Consider the following 11,968-nt stretch of genomic DNA (forward strand, 5'->3'; position numbering starts at 1 on the left):
ACAGACTGCACCCTACAGTAGTAATTATATGAAACAGAAACACCCACACCAAAGGCATGTGCTAAGCCTTCTTGTATGCTGGGCCTCATAACACACACAAAACCCAAAAAAGAACACACACACCCCCACGGCAGCGTGACGCCACAACGTCTAGATAGCTTAAATAAAGGACTAGAACCCTGCACCAATGTACCACTTAATAATCAAATTACAACAACACTGATTTTTATGTGTTCGTCTTACATTTTATGCTACACAGGTTTTAAATCCAGCAGGTGCTTCAATCTGAGGCTGTTGAAAGATCACATCCCATTCCCAGGCCTGCCAGAAACCCAATGCTGTAAGTTCTTCAAAGCAGTAGGAATAATTAAGGGAATCATTTTAAGTTTTGGATCTTTCTTATAATTGGGGGTTGAGAAGAGACTATAAAAGACACAGTAATCAGCTCAACAGGTGCATCCACCCACTAATTAACCCTCTTATTCATCCCCCCGCATTCACCCTTTCATTACATCCAACACCCAAACCACATCATCATCGACAGCCAAAAAAATGTTGTGAAAGTAAAGTCACTTTATAAGATGTAACATATTTAGTGTGACGTATGTGGGGGAAATAAAATCACTGCAAGTCCACCATGATTATACACCGATCAGCCACAACATTAAAACCACCTCCTTGTTTCTACACTCACTGTCCATGTTATCAGCTCCACTTACCATATAGAAGCACTTTGTAGTTCTACAATTACTGAATGTTGTCCATCTGTTTCCCTGCATGCTTTGTTAGCCCCCTTTCATGCTGTTCTTCAATGGTCAGGACCACCACAGAGCAGGTATTATTTAGATGGTGGATCATTCTCAGCACGGCAGTGACACTGACATGGTGGTGGTGTGTTAGTGTGTGTTGTGCTGGTATGAGTGGATCAGACACAGCAATGCTGATGGAGTTTTTAAACACCTCACTGTCACTGCTGGACTGAGAATAGTCCACCAACCAAAAATATCCAGCCAACAGCGCCCCGTGGGCAGCGTCCTGTGACCACTGATGAAGGCCTAGAAGATGACCGACTCAAACAGCAGCAATAGATGAGCGATCGTCTCTGACTTTACATCTACAAGGTGGACCAACCAGGTAGGAGAGTCTAATAGAGTGGACAGTGAGTGGACACGGTATATAAAAACTCCAGCAGCACTGCTGTGTCTGATCCACTCATACCAGCACAACATACACTAACACAACAGCACCATGTCATTGTCACTACATTGCTGAGAATAATCCACCACCTAAATAATACCTGCTCTGTGGTGGTCCTGTGGGGGTCCTGACCATTGAAGAACAGCATGAAATGGGGCTAACAAAGCATGCAGAGAAACAGATGGACTACAGTCAGTAATTGTAGAACTACAAAGTGCTCCTATATGGTAAGTGGAGCTGATAAAATGGACAGTAAGTGTAGAAACAAGGAGGTGGTTTTAATTAGATTTTGACCAATAGCAATGCTACAATTTTAAGCACACTGTATTCTATTTCTGAATAATTCTGTCTTGTATTAAAACAAACATCCTTCTGTGACTAAAAAGAAACAGTAGGCTATGTGTTTTCCTCAAGAGAAGAATCATTGAAGATCTTTTTATTTCCAGTGCAGGATTCCAGCATTGGCTTCGATCATGCTTTCCAGAAATATGAAGGAGAGAAGAGCCAGTCAGCAAATCTCCGATCACAGTAAGAGTTTTGTTTAGTTTTGGATATGAGCGACAGCGGCACGGCACCACTGGGGGAAAAAACAGCCGGCTTTTGATGTATGTATAACAGAGCAAAGTCTGCTGAGCTGGTCTAGCATTGCACTCGGCTCCCTTATCAGTGGGAATATTTACATGTGCCAAGGTTCTCCAAACATCGTTTCCTACTGGGAACAAAGAGGAAGTGAGAGTTTACTAGTGTGAACACAGGGGTTGCAACAGACATCGGGGACAGTGGGGAAACATCGAGTGTTTACATGCCCAACGTAACAAGATAACTGAAAAAGCTAGAAGTATGTTTAGCTACGTCCATTATATACAAACCCTATTTCCAGAAACATTGAGGAACTTTGTAAAATGCATAAAAAGATTTAAAGTGATTTAAGTGATCCAATTGTTCCCACTGACCAACTGACCACATTTAAAATCTGAAAAAAAGACAGAGGCGTGTTTACCACTGTGTTGCATCACCCTTCTATTTATTACTCTGTTTAGTGGTTTGAGGAACTGCATTTTTTTCTTCCTATTCTTGCAACAGTCCGTGAGTCCTGTTGTCTGATTTTTCTCTTCATGATGCACCATGTGGTTTCAACAGAAAAAAGATCAGGGCTGCAGACAAGCCAGTCTTGCACACGCTTGTCGTCCACGTTCTTCCACTTCTGTCCAGACACCTCGGGGTACTAACCAGTGTCCTTACACAGCATCGAAGACCCACACTCTCGCGTCCTCATTTCGCGTACTATTGAGTATGGAAGTATGCGATTCCGGACGCAGCCTATGTAAGCGAGTCACGCAAAATGTTTTGTAGTATTTGGTGTTTATTTACAACCGCAACATTCATTATAACAGTAAACACGGAGAGATGACTGAGAAAAGAAACTTACGCTGCGCTTAAAATGAGTCGACTCCTGAATCACTTGTATCGACACTGTGAACAGAGTATTAAAGACACACACACGTCCTATAACAGCGGTCGCTGCTTTTGTAACCGGTTATCTTCGCTGTTAGCTCTATTTTGAAGGGGTTTATTTTTCAAACGGAACTAAATAACATTAAACGTGCGTGTGAGCGTGGTCAGTGAGAATAATTCAATCTGTCTCCCGTGGGTGAAAAATTAATTGCTTTAGTAGTAAAAAAATTCCCCCCTGCGTTAACGCAGCCAGCAACGTGCACTAGGCACAAGGTATCGGATGTTTAGTATCGGAGCCTCGTTTGCGAGTACGGGTTAATGAGCGCGTTATCGGGCTAATACCCGATACTAGTATCGGTACTCATGCATCTCTACTAAAAACATGCCTCAGGTAACTGAGTTTGGGGGGCGTGTCAAAACACGTACAAGTATTTTCATCTTTAAGACCATCTCTGGATGTTCTAGATTTACATTCAACCTCAATTTTTTCAGTGAATTTCGTAGGGCCCTGGTTATATAGTGTAACTGGAAAAACAAATTTTGGGAAGCTAATCAACTGGTTTAGACAGTAATGAGAAATGAGAAGCCTGTTTGGGTCTGTAGGTCATTTTTGGACCAATGTACCTTAAAAATCTTTGCACGGATGAAAAACATCTTCAAATGTTTTGAATGAATTAAGACGCGACTGATGCAGCATATTTTAGAGTTTGCTAGTATGGCATGTGCATATGTAAAATCCATATGATCGTGCAGTGGTTGGAATGGGTGTGGTGTAGCAACACACGTCCTCAGAACCTGGGTTTGATCCTTTATTTCCGCTCATTGTTCTTCCTATGTCTGGATGGGTTTCCTTTGGGTACTTTAGTTACTGACCACATCTCAAGAACAGTGAGGAAATGTGTAAGTGAAGTAAACGTTGCTCTGTGATGGACTGATGTTGTTTCTAAGGTGTGATTGTATCATGAGAACAATATTATATATATAGAATGGTAAAATACTCTAATTCAGCCAAAGTGAGTCTAAAGCAGGAACTGCATACATCTACAAGCTAATGTGTAATTACAAGTTTTTATTTTCTCCAAGAAAGAAGCACAAAGCTGCCAGTGAACTCACGCCAAGAAACTTTTCTCCGTCTGTGTGCAGTTTATATGGAACAGGAACTTTTTTCGGTTGGCAGTGGGAACTCCGAAGGTTCAGGCAGAGGCTCCTTAAACAAACAATTCTCATTTATTTGTGTTTCTTTTTTGTAAACATGAATATGCAACACATACAGAACATTCTCAGAAGTTCCAGCATCACATTTAAAAGCTCAGTTTTAGCTCATCTTGAAATGTCTTGGACAGCTTTTCTCCCAGGAGGAAACTGGAGGAACTATTTCCTCCCCTTTTCCATAAACCCCCACATACACACTGGTGAAGAAAAAAAAACAGACCAAAAAAATGGTTGGCACGACATAAAAGCAGAACATGTGTCTGCCTCATTTCCTTTCTCTCCTCAGCCCGGCATCTCTGGGTTTTAAAGTGGAGAGGGAGGGACGTTTAGCGACTTTAGCAGTCGTCGTTGTGGAGAACAGGCAGGCAGACTGGCATGTTCAGAGCGCCTGGCACAGGTTGGTATGAAATCAATACAGAGAGTGAGAGATCACATGCAGGGCAGCTGAGGAAACGCAGGAATATGCTGACGGCAGCAGGACAGACGCTGACACAGCAGTCAAGAAAATGAAATAGAATATTATTTATTTTATTATTCAGTCATTTTGACTGAATATTTCATATATCGTTGTCAGGGTTACGGTCGGTCCAGAGTTGTTGCCACCATCACCATGTGGCTTTAACAAGAATGCTTCACAAGATTTTGGAGTGTGTCTATTGATATTTGTGCCCATTCAGCACAAAGAGCTTTAGAAAGAACAGGCCTGGCCCACAGGTGACATTCCAATTCATCCCAAAGTTACTTACCGTGCACTTTATTAGGTGCACCTACACTATATAGAAAAAAGTATTGGGACAACCCTTCGAATTAAATGTGTGTTTTAGCCACTTATTTAAAAATTATATGATTCCAACTTTGCAGCAACAGTTTAGGGAAGGCAAAGTTCATCTGAATGGGAGGTGTAGCTCGAGAGCTCAGTGGGTGTGTACTACAGATGCCATTTATCAAAAAAATCCCAACTATGAAAATTCTGCTCGTAAGACTTGCAAGCCAAGTCGTGAGACAGTAAGTAAATTACATGTAAACAAATGCTTGAAATACTGTAGTTCCTTATATTTCTGGCATCGGCCGTCCTCCGGAGTCTTCACGGTCTGTGTTGTCTGCGTGATTAAAACCGAGTAGGACGTGATGGATCTGAACAGTAAATATTTGTGAGACGCAGCCGTATAAATAGCGGGCCATGAAACTGGCATGTGACTGAAACTTGTGCGTTACCAAGAAGAGTAAAGAATTTCCTGGGAACTGGCTCCAGGGCATCACAGCAGAACACACAACAAGGTTAAGCAGTAAAGGACTACACTGATCCAAAATACAGGATTTTTTGTTGCATGCTAGACATTTAAATTATTTGGGTGGGCAACAACAAAAATATTACTTTTTCCTAAATAGGGTATGTAAACATATGGGGTAGTTTAACTTTAAAAAGGGGCGAAAAGGAATGCATTTAAAGCGTCCAATTTTTAGAAGGAGTTCAGAGCCACCGGTCTTCGTTGGAAGATTTACCTAGCTAACTAAATAAAACTCATCATGTGATCCTTCTGTCAAATTATTACATACCTTCCCAACAAGTCAACTCTAGTGACTAGCAACAAATCAGCTATAGCTAGCCTGGAGCTGGCTGACTAGCTGGCTAATAACTAAACCAGCGGCCACAAAATGCTTTGTTTACACCGTTCACAGAGATCACGCTTACGGCAGCCGAATGTTATGATGCATCACAACAAGAAAAGGGTTGGTGACTTAAATCAATGAAATAGAGTATGTGTATATATAAGCTTCAAGACTTTTTCACATTGCTAGAGGCCTGTTAACATTAATGCTCTAGACAAAACTAGGTTTTAATTTGTAGCCAACAATGTCAGCGGTTCTGGGACCCCCTGGACATGGGTGATGAGTCTTGCTTTCAGCCAAAATGACAAAAGGTATTGTGATCTGCATCCACAACTGAATCTGATTATTTTATAGTCACCATCTGTTGATCTTTGCACATTTGTGATGGGCAAATCAAATGTGTCCATTCTCAAAGACCAAGCGTAGGCTATAGGCAGTTTAAATGGATCTATTTGACATCACAAGAAATCTCCTGTATGCCAACAGCGTATTGATTTTCCTGTCCCATCATGTGTGATTAGTTTTTACTCTTTTCAATTTTATGGGATGGGACCCCCCCTTTACAGAGGCCACCCAGGTTGAGAACCACTGCACTACGCCATCCCCAGTTAAAGGATGAAGGAATCCTAAGAAATGTGGTTCAAATATCTAGTAAACAACCAAGAAAGAGGTTTCTTGTTTACACTAGCACTCTGCCAGTAATTTTGGAGGGCTGTAAACTGATTACAAATCTGGTATATAAAAATACTTAATACTTAATCTAGAATAGCTCTCAAACAAATAGAAATAGGATTGCCTTGTTTAAAAGAATACAAACCAGCGATCAATAGTGTTTAAAGATTAGAAGAGCAGTATAATCTAGATAGGCCTTAGCATAAAGAAAAGAGCATTAAGGGGAATTTTACATTTACGGCATTTTATCCTTCACTTTTATCCAAAGCGACTTACAGTACTAGGACAGTATACAGTTTAAGCAACTGAGGGTTAAGGGCCTTGCTCAAGGGCCCAACAATGGCAACCTGGCAGTGGTGGGGTTTGAACCAGCAACCTTCTGCTTACTAGTCCAGTCCCTCAAACACTAGGCTACAACTGATATAAGTGTGGGCAGCGCGGTGGTTCAGTGGGTAGCACCGTCACCTCACAACAAGAAGGTCCTGGGTTTGATCCCCAGGTGGGACGGTCCGGGTCCTTTCTGTGAGGAGTTTGCATGTTCTCCCCATGTCTGTGTGGGTTTCCTCCGGGCGCTCCGATTTCCTCCCACAGTCCAAAGATATGCATAAAAGGTGAACTGGAGATATCGAATTGTCCATGACTGTGTTTGACATTCAACTTGTGAAATGATGAATCATGTTTAACAAGTAACTAACATTTCTGTCATGAATGTAACCAAAAGTGTGTAAAACATGACGTTAAAATATTAATAAATAATAAAAATAATAAATAAAATGGTTCATACAACTATGGTGGTGTGGTAACCAGAACAGAGCAGCTACCGATGTACAGTGCAGATCACCACAAATAGACACCAAATACATAAAGCTGTTTGTGTGCTAGATTAACGGACACAAACCGAATAAACAAACTTATCAAGAAGGCCAGCTCCATAGTGGGGTCCAAACAGGACTGACAGACAGCAGAGTTAAGAATGCTCACAAAACTTAACTCAATAATCAAAAACCATTCACACCCACTTCATATATGGAGGTGTTTCGACAGAGCACCTTCAGTCACAGACTGATTCCTCCCAAATGCAGGACTGAACACTACAGGAAATCTTTCCTTACAACTGCAATCAGACTGTTTAACAACTCATAATAATTCAAAATAATTCATAATAATTTATAATAAATACCTACATTCTGCATGCACCATAAGACCAATGTTTACATACCTAATACCTAATAAATACCTACATTTTGTATGCTATGCATGCACCATAAAAATAGTGTTTACATGTATATAGAATCTTACTGTGAATTTTTATTGCTTGTTTTTATACTGTAAGTGAATGTTGTATGTATGCAAGAAGTTGTTTGTTGTCTGATGTGAGCTGCTGTAACAAATAAATTTCCTGCAAAGGATCAATAAAGTATCTGTCTATCTATCTGTCTATCTGTCTGTCTGTCTGTCTGTCTGTCTATCTATCTATCTAACTGTCTATATATCTGTCTGTCTGTCTATCTATCTAACTGTCTATATATCCGTCTATCTATCTATCTATCTATCTATCTGTCTGTCTGTCTGTCTGTCTGTCTGTCTGTCTGTCTGTCTATCAATCTGTCTATCTGTCTATCTATCTATCTATCTATCTATCTATCTATCTATCTATCTAACTATCTGTCTGTCTGTTTATCAATCTGTCTATCTATCTGTCTGTCTGTCTGTCTGTCTATCAGTCTATCTATCTATCTATCTATCTATCTATCTATCTATCTATCTAACTATCTGTCTGTCTGTCTGTCTGTCTGTTTATCAATCTGTCTATCTATCTGTCTGTCTGTCTGTCTGTCTATCAGTCTATCAGTCTATCTATCTATCTATCTATCTATCTATCTAACTATCTGTCTGTCTATCTAACTATCTGTCTGTCTATCTATCAATCTGTCTATCTATCTATCTGTCTGTCTGTCTGTCTGTCTGTCTATCAGTCTGTCTGTCTGTCTATCTATCTATCTATCTGTCTGTCTGTCTATCAATCTGTCTATCTATCTATCTATCTGTCTGTCTGTCTGTCTGTCTATCAGTCTATCTATCTATCTATCTGTCTGTCTGTCTATCAATCCGTCCGTCCGTCCGTCCGTCCATCCATCCATCCATCTATCTATCTATCTATCTATCATAGACCCCACCACTCTGGTTTAGGACTAATAGTAAACATTATTAAACAAAAAAATACCAACAGTAGAGGGAAGAAAACAGTGACTGATTCTGCTCAGCAACTTGCAGCATCCTGTAAGAACACCAGCCATTAGCACCTGCCTGACAGGGCAAGATATGCTAATAAAACCACTCACCATGTACAAGGCCTGTCTGTGTGTGTGTGTGTTAGTGCTCATTACTTTGCTACTTTAAACATAATATGTTCCTCTCAAAGCACTTGTGCTCGAACCAACACCAAACCACAACATAAATATGACTATTTACTGTTTAAAGCACACAAATAATACAAAAATAAGCACAGTGTACAAAAACAAAGTGACTCTTAGCTAAGTTGCTAAAACGCTCAATAAACAAACAGCAACTTACATTAAACTGCTGTAATGTCCAGCTCCACAACCAATTTCCCACAGACTCAAGGCAATTAGGATGTAAAAACAAATAAACTTCAAAGATAAAAGGCCGTTTGTTGCAAACAATTATTCATAAAAGCGCTTATTAAAAAAAAAAACAATGTAAAAATGCAACCGCAGTTCGGCTACATTCCCGTGACATGCTAATATTAAGCGCTATTAACGGTTCCCACCCGACACATCAAGAACTACTGACTAGATATTAATGAACGACTCATTGTTCAGGAGTTAATTTTGTCGACTCGGAGTCGACTCAGGAGTCATTGAGACGATTCGCGAGTCAATTCTGAAGTTTATTAGTATGTAACTTCATTGTGACTCGGACTCGAGTCGCTTACTCGAGTGACTCACACAATCAAACGGTCAAAATGAACACATTGCATAGTTAATATCCAGAGACAAAATTACAGAAAAGTATAAACTCTCAAAAATACCTACACTATATTGCCAAAAGTATTCGCTCATCTGCCTTCAAACGCATATGAACTTGAGTGTCATCCCATTCTTAATCCATAGGGTTTAATATGATGTCGGCCCACCCTTTGCAGCTATAACAGCTTCAACTCTTCTGGTCTGTAGCGTTTGACTCTGCAGAAAGTTGGCGACCTCTGCGCACTATGCGCCTCAGCATCCGTTGACCCCGCTCTGTCATTTTACGCGGCCTACCACTTCGTGGCTGAGTTGCTGTCGTTCCCAATCGCTTCCACTTTGTTATAATACCACTGACAGTCGACTGTGACGAAAATTCACGACTGGACTTGTTGCACAGGTGGCATCCTATCACGATACCATGCTGGAATTCACTGAGCTCCTGAGAGCGACCCATTCTTCCACTAATGTTTGTAGAAGCAGTCTGCATGCCTAGGTGCTTTTATAGACTGTGGGCATGAAAGTGATTGGATGGGTGAGTGAATACTTTTGGCAATATAGTGTATAATGAAGATGTTTATTGGATGGGCAAATGATTCTACTGGGTGGGCAATTCTTAATTCTAGGTGGGCACCACAGCCTACTGGTAGATACACTGGTAGATACACCCCTGACTGTAGACAGTACAACCTGTATTAAGTTATATTCTTAAAAGAGTCAAGCCTACTTATTTGCTATTCTTGGATCACATCTGACCATACGGACAAATATCAGCAAACAAGACAGCTTGGGCTTTCCTCTTGACCTTGACAAACAGCACACTGTTCCATGTATTGTGCATTTACACTATATAAGCACAAAGAAGTCACCAACCTATGCGGCTATGTTAATATGGTAATGTGACCAGCAATCAGCTCTCTTCGGCCAGCTTCTTCTGCATCTCAATCACACCTCCTTCAAACATCCTACCTGTGATGCCCCTCTAATAAACACATTCCTAATCTTGCCCGTCTTTGTCAGTCCCAACAAGAATCACAACATCTTCATCTCTGCCACTTCCAGTTCCCTCAGATTTGTTTAGTTTAGGACATTTAACGTTCATGTAGCAACAAAAGTGTCTACAATTTTTTGACCTGGCTGATTTGCTCGTTTATGATTCTGTCACAGCTGCAGAAAATACTGAAATTCCAAGATCACACTGATGTTACACTTCATTGCCAAAAGTATGTGAACAGCTGACCACGAGCGTGCTGGTAATATATAAATTGTAGGCATCAAAATACATGGAAAGGCTTTCCATGAGCTTTTGTAGTGTTTCTGTGGTATTTTGTGCCCATTCAGTGAAAAGAACATTTGCGATGTCAGACACTGATGCTGGAATAAAAGGTCTGGCTCACAATCAAGGTTTCAATTCATCTCAAAGGTGTTGAAAGTTGAAAGGAGTTCATCATCAGGGAGTTTGAAACATGGAAGTTCCTCACCATGGATCCTGTTAGCATTACGTCTGACTTTCTCGTGCAGTATGTAGACATAAATACTTCTGCAGGCATTCCACACATCCCTAAACACATCAGAAGTGAAGCTGGCTGATATTGACATTATTTATTTCAAGGTGAAACTGACAAGCAATCATCAATCAACATCAATCAATATAAAAACATTTGCACCATCGTGCGTATCGAGCCTTTGCAGAGGCTTAAAATAAATACTTCTTTAAGAGCATATAGTACAGACAGAATATGCAAGAAATTCAAACCGGACGAACAAAACGACAGCAAATTCAAGAGAGACAGAGTGTTCCAAAAAAGTCTATGTTCAGCTTCCAAAATTGTCATAGAAAACCCTTTGAACTACCTTGTAAAATACAGAATCTTGCAAACCTCCCCCCTCAAAACACACACACAGACACACACACACACAGACACACATATTAGGTTAATTTGAAAAATATTAGCTGGTATTATACTGTGATGTAATCAGGACTTTTCATGAAGAGAAGGACGATGAGAATGTGCTTCCGCATGACTTATTAGTATTCGCACGCTTCGTTATGGTCCAAGTCTACTGGTCTGCAGTCCGACAAACTGGCAGCCATATTGCACAAAGCTCGTCTTCCTCAGGCTTGTTCAAGAGAACTGGTATCTATCCAAAGCACCGTTATGTTTCAGAGTCCCTCATTCACTCTCTGAGCTGCCAGTGACCAGCAGGGCAAGACAAAGAGAATGGAGAGTGTGGTACGTCTGGAGGTCACTCACATTTTTTGTACATAAAAAAGTTCCATGTTATGATGATGATGGTTTGTTGGTTTGTTCCTTAGTCAGGAGTGAAGGTTACAGTACAAAAATGGAACACAATGTTTAGAGTACAAACTGAGTTTCTGCTCTTCAGAACAATTACTGCTCCCCTTCCCAAACACTTTCAGACCGCAAGGAAACATGTTCATGGCTTTTTTTTACATACACAGAAGACCGCTTGCCTCCACTAGGCTTGTGCGATTTTGATTTTTCCCAGTAATGTTTGTTTTTAAAGCATCGGGTACTTTTTTATTTATACAAATTGGGAATGAATGAGTATTTTCTTAGAGAAGGTCTATATGGGACAGTGGGAGCCTAGTGGGTAGAGCTTTGGGCTATTAACTGAAAGGTTGAGAATTCGAATTCCAGCTCTGCCACGCAGCCACTGTTGGGCCCTTGAGCAAGGCACTTAACCCTCTCTGCTCCAGGGGCGTCGTACAATGACTGACCCTGCTCTGTGACCACATCTTCCAAACAAGCTAGGATGCGCGAAGAAGGAACTTCGTTGTACTGTACACCTGTATATGTATAAATGACAAA

The sequence above is a fragment of the Trichomycterus rosablanca genome, chromosome 20 (genome assembly GCF_030014385.1).
Source record: "Trichomycterus rosablanca isolate fTriRos1 chromosome 20, fTriRos1.hap1, whole genome shotgun sequence".
In the NCBI taxonomy this organism is placed as follows: domain Eukaryota; kingdom Metazoa; phylum Chordata; class Actinopteri; order Siluriformes; family Trichomycteridae; genus Trichomycterus; species Trichomycterus rosablanca.